Source organism: Trachymyrmex cornetzi, unplaced genomic scaffold (assembly GCF_001594075.2).
Source record: "Trachymyrmex cornetzi isolate Tcor2-1 unplaced genomic scaffold, Tcor1.1 scaffold143, whole genome shotgun sequence".
NCBI classification, from domain to species: Eukaryota; Metazoa; Arthropoda; class Insecta; order Hymenoptera; family Formicidae; genus Trachymyrmex; species Trachymyrmex cornetzi.
The window spans coordinates 60,056-66,484 of NW_017296016.1; the positions used below are offsets into that span (position 1 = coordinate 60,056).

The window sequence follows — 6,429 nt, forward strand, 5'->3', positions numbered from 1 at the left end:
ACACCCTCAAAAACGCGCTGGACTCGAATGACCCCCGTTTTCAGACCAAAGGGTCCGAAAATACGTTTTCAGACGGAGGGTTAATGATCGCTTTAAACAACATTTAATAATTCCGAAATAATTTGGGATACTTTATAATATTTGACAAATGTGAAAAAGTTGAGCCTTGCAATATGGTTCCGTTCTCAGCATTATCCAAAACCGACGACGAGGACGTGACGGAAACCGGTTTCATTGTTTTTTTATATTTAAAAATTTTTTTAATTTTTTGTCATTTTAGTTTTTTTATTTTTTTTATTTTTTTAATATTTTTTATCCTTTTTTTAATTAAAAATAATTTTTTTACTTTTTAATTTCTTTAGTAATAGCAAAATATATATTAAAAAATTTTTTTTATTACGATACTGTATAAAGTAAGAATCTGTTATGTCTATTCGGTTTTAGAAATTCTAATATAAAATAATACGCGGATATAATGTTTCTGTAAGAGCGTTCTCGCAGTGACTGTCGTGATTCGTTGTTGCAGATCATTATGGTTCTCCCACTTGCCAGTCACTCGTTTTATTATTGCGATATAATGTTCGTCAATATAAATAATTGCAGAAACGAATTTATATGTATGTTTACCAGTTTATCTGGTATTTCCGTGAGCGGATTTGAGATATCTCAAAAATTGGCGAAATTACGTAATTTGTTTATTGTAAATTTGTTGTAACTTTTAAATGGTGCAACTACAAACGAAAGCAAAATTATTACAAACAACTACAAACGATTCTAAGTAAGATGCCGTGAGCGGATTTGAGATATCTCAAAAATTGGCGAAATTACGTAATTTGTTTATTGAAAATTTGTTGTAACTTTTAAACGATGCAACTAACGACTGGAAAATCACTACAAACAACTACAAACGATTCTGAATCGAGCCCCACTAGCGGATTTCAGATATCTAGTAATTTTACAATATTCACCGGTAATGCTATTGTTTAAATAACTATATTTCGCGAACGGTGTAACTACAAACGAAAGCAAAATCACTACAAACAACTACGAACAATTCTGAATCAAGCCCTGCAAGCGGATTTCAAATATCTTAAAAATTAAAAAGTTTTATTTTTATACAGTTGTTTAAATAACTATATCTCGCGAACGGTGCAACTACAAACGGAAATAATTGTACTACAATTCACTACAAACGATTTTCTATAAGAAACAATACTTAAAATTTCTGAATTTCAAAGTCGAGGGATGACAATTTTTAAGTTGTTATATTTTTGTTTCTGCGCTACTACAAACGAAATAAATGTTACTACATTCAACTACATACGAAGATCTTTCAGAAAAAAATATATATATATATTTGTGCAAGTCGGGTACCAAGTTCACAAAGCCATAAAGTTCGGAAAAATTTCGACGCGTATTGAATAATACAAAAATATGAAATATATGCATGTACATATATAGGATATAGATAATTCACTGTTGAATTATCTATATCCTATACGATATATGTACATGCATATATATCATATTTTTGTAGTTATTCAAACTGCCTGTCGAAATTTTTCCGGACAACTGAATTATTTAGGCAAAAAAGATCTAGCTTTGACCGTCATAGGCCTGAATATGCTTATACTTAATGTTTAAATGCGAAAGTTGCCATGCTTATATTATACACGCACTGTTACTGACCATTCTTCTTCTATTTTCCCCTTATTTGGTTTTCCGACTTAAGTACAGAGTCACAATACCATGCAAATTAATGGATTCTATAATCCTTTGAATTTTCTATAATCCTTAGTCTTCTCGAGGAGCAGAGACCATTACTGAGACCGTTGCACACCGTAAGCGTACATATACTATAGTTAAAGCTCCCCACTTCTGCAGAAAATTACTGCACGGAGCCTAATCTTCCAACTAGGCGACACGTCTGAAGTTGGCTACTAGCAGTCTATGTGTTTATAGTCAAAGGTACACCCCATGGTCGGATGGTAATATCCAACAATTAGACCGCTATTCATAATCAGATCTTATATTCTAGACCGCCTTAAGTACGATCTTAAGAAGTCACGAACCAATCAGAAGGCTACATTAACGTCTTAAGACATTATTTAAGACAATCTTGAAATAAGAATCGACTATGAATACCGGCCTTAGGTTCCTTATTGCAAATAAGTTATTTATTTTATGCAATTAAATATTCATTTGAAAGTATTTTTATTCAACAATATGATTTATTAGATTCAACTAAATATTTCGATAAATATATTTATTTATTCAAGAGCATTAGATTCCTTATTGCAAATAAGTTATTTTTTTCATGCAACGAAATAATATTACAAACAACTACAAACGATTCTAAGTAAGATGCCGTGAGCGGATTTGAGATATCTCAAAAATTGGCGAAATTACGTAATTTGTGTATTGAAAATTTGTTGTAACTTTTAAACGATGCAACTACAAACGAAAGCAAAATCACTACAAACAACTACAAACGATTCTGAATCGATCCCCGCCAGCGGATTTCAGATATCTTAAAAATTAAAATATTGTAACTTTTAAATGATGCAACTACAAACGACTTGTTGTATTTCTTTACTTAAGAAAATTATATTCCTTATCGCAAATAAATTATTTTCTTCGTGCAACAAAATATTTATTTAAAAGTATTTTTCTTCAAGAACATCAGGTTTCTTATTGCTATGTAATGATTTCTTCCGTTTAATAATAGGTATATATATTTATTTGAAAGTATTTTTATTTATTCAAGAATGTCAGATTTCTTATTACAAAAGAATGATTTCTTTCGTTCAATAAAATATTGATTTAAACGCAATTTTCAGATTCAAGAAACTCAGGCTTCTTACTGTAAATAAACCATTTATTTTATTTCTATAATTGTATTATTTATGTCATGAAATCATTATTTATAGTAACGAAATCAAAACATACAAAATGATTTACACAAAATAACAAAATATTTATTTATGAGAATACATAATTTATTACTGTAAAATAAATATTTGCTTGTATCGAAGAAATTCGTTTCAAGAAAATGCATTTTCTCATTTCGACAAATTTTTTTCTCACTGTAAAAGATTTGATATCAACAATTGGCGCCAAGTTAAATTTTGTTAACACATTGTTAATTTCTTATATGTATACAGCAAAAAACGTGCAAAAGTATGTAGATAACCATTCGATATTTATTTTGATTTTTATATTACTATTATAAGACGGTGATGGTGGGATTTGTTAATTTAGTTAATATTTTGATATTTTTACTATAAATACTGTAAATACTTTCTTTATAAAAGCAAATTAATAAAGAGCATACTTTCTTTATATCCATAAATACTCTAGTTAATCTCGTTTTTTATACCATGCCAAATTAAATAAATAATGAATAATAATCTAATGATATGTATCATTTGTATAAAAGATTTGATATCAACAACTGTAGCGCTAAGTTAAATTCTAGTATCAAAATAAAAAGTAAAACTCAATTGATACTATCTTTATATATTATTTGGATTTATTATTTACTTTATTATTTACGATTAAGTAAATAATAAAGATAGTATCACTTGGGTTTTACGTTACAGTTGTTGATATCAAATCTTTTGTACAAATGATACATATCATTAGCTTAATATATTCGTTATTTATTTAATTTGGCATGGTATAAAGAAACAAGATTAACTAGAGTATTTATGGATATAAAAAAAAAGTATTTATAATAAAAATATCAAAATATTAACAAAATTAAAAAATTCTACCACTACCCCCCTCGTCTTATAATAATGATATAAAAATCAAAATAAATATCAAGATAATAGTTATCTGCATACTTTTACATGTTCTTTGCTGTATATAAAAAACTAACAATGAATTAACAAAATTTAACTTGGCGCCAATTGTTGATATCAAATCTTTTATATGAATCATACTCGTCTTTTATATTAGGTGTTAAACTTAATTCCTACCGTTTCTCCAAAATTGATTTGTTTCGAAGGGAAATATCTTAATCAAAGTATTATTAATAAAGTATTATTAATTAGTAATAAAATAGAAAATGGAGGAAATTACTTTGATTAAGGTTTTTTTTTTCATTCATCTTCCCTTCGAAACAAATCAATTTTGGAGACAAAAAACGGCAGGAATTAAGTTTAACACCTAATACAAATGATACGTATCATTAAGTTTAGCTAAATTTATAATATAATGATTTTTATGTAATAACTTTTAAAGGGAAATAAAACTATTATAACTTGGAATAAAGAGACCACATCGATAAATATATTACTTAAAAATGGGATTTAACTTGGCGCCAATGGTTGATATCAAATCAATATGAAATTCTTTAATTATTGACTCGAATGAATAAATCAATATGTGCTTCAAGTCAAATCGAGTCGAAACACTAAGTATGATTGTGTATCAAATTCTTTATTATATTAGAATATAATAAAGAATTTGATACACAATCATACTTAGTGTTTCGATCCCTATATCGAATCCTTATCAATATCTCTTAGTTACTAAGTTTACATCAATGTACTTCCTAGAACACTACATTATCGTATGTTTCTTACCAGTACTAGCTTAATTATAAATACAGATATAAATTAAAAATTGAGATTAAACTTACATGATAGTCAGTATGTGCGAAAATCACGTTACTCGTCATGTCGATCGTCAACAAGCAAATGTCCTCGTTTGCAACTTGCCTATTATTTTATCTTCAGCATACATATAATTCGCATGACCGTCAATTGTAAATAACGAAAAGATTGAAACTTAAACATTAGCTAACAAACACTCATATGCTGAATTAAAATTCTCCGTGTCAGTTTGTAAATTCAAGCTACTTTCTTGTCTACGTATATATACGTATATATACGTATATATCATTTCAGATATGAGTCTTTTGTTTAAGATTGTCTCTTCATCAAGGATTTCTATATCGTCCCATTTAAATTCACGCGAATAGTTTAATCAATGTTCTGATTACAGATTTTTGTTGTGTGTTCCAATTTATATGATTCCTATGTTCAGAAATTCTAGTTTTTAAAGTTCTACCCGTTTGGCCAACGTACGTAGCATTGCAATCCCCACAAGATATTTTATATACCACGTTACTATGTATGTGTTTTTGTTCCAAACACATTCTTTGTAGCTAAAAATACTTGCTTTCGTTTATTTTTGTCATACTTGATTCGTTATATTTGTCATAGTAAAGATGTCAAAACTATTGAAAAATCGTAAATGTCCTGGTTGTGATAAGGTTTTATCTAAAGTACGTGGCCAAAAGAAAAAAATTGAAATTGAAGATGAAGCAACGAGTTTTTCTTCAAAACTTCGATGAACGATTATTATTAATGATATTTAATGTTCAAAATGCCAAATTTTTCAATATAAAAAGGAGAAGCTTGATGTTGATTTCTCGACTTCTGAAAACGAAATCGATCAATCACAATCGACTTCTGATGATCCAACAAAATATATACGAGGGTCGCCTGAAAAGTTTTGAGCCTAACATAGAAACAAGTAATTTTTCGGTCAAATTCAATTTTATTTTTCCACGTAGTCTCCTTTTAAGTCGATATATTTTTTCCAGCAATACTCCCACCCCTTTAATCCATTCAAATAATACTGAGCGACTTGCTTTGCAAAATAAGCGTTCACGAATGCGATGACCTCCTCGTTCGATGAAAATTTCTGTCCGAGCCAAACTTTGAGCCTAGGAAACAGAAAAAAGTCGCTGGGGGCCAGATCTGGTGAATACGGTGGATGGTCAATTAATTCAAACCGCAATTCGTGAATTTTTGCCGTAGCGATCGCCGAAATGTGAGACGATGCGTTATCTTGATGGAACAGCACTTTCTTCTTTTTCAAATGCGGTCGTTTTTTCTCAATTTCTGCCTTCAGCTTATCAAGCAATTACGCGTAATACGTTCCTGTTATTGTTTTACCTTTTTCAAGATGATCGATCAACACAATTCCATGACTGTCCCAAAAAACAGTCGCCATCACCTTTCCCGCCGATAAAATCGTCTTCGCTTTCTTCGGAGCAGTTTCACCCTTCGCAGTCCACTGTTTTGATTGTTCTTTCGTTTCAGGAGTGAAGTGGTGGACCCAAGTTTCATCGACCGTTATTAATCGACGCAAAAAATCCGACTCGTTTCGCTTAAACCGCTCCAACAGGGCCTTAAAAATGTTCATTCGAATGCGTTTTTGATCCAGAGTGAGCAAGCGCGGCACCCAACGCGCGATTAACTTACGCATGCCTAATTCTTCAGTCAATATATGACAAACACATTCTTTTGATATGCCAACAGCCTCTGCTATCTCTCTAATCTTAATTCGACGGCTGTCCATTATCATTTGATGAATTTCTTCGATGTTATCGGTTGTGGTCGCAGTTGTTAG

At 30.1% G+C, this 6,429-nt stretch overlaps 1 protein-coding gene across 1 annotated transcript in view; it reads right to left on the minus strand.

Moving 5' to 3' along the window:
• Positions 1 to 6,429, minus strand: part of LOC108757436 (nardilysin-like) — a 15,619-nt gene that overhangs the window by 7,346 nt on the left and 1,844 nt on the right. The window lies entirely within an intron of this gene.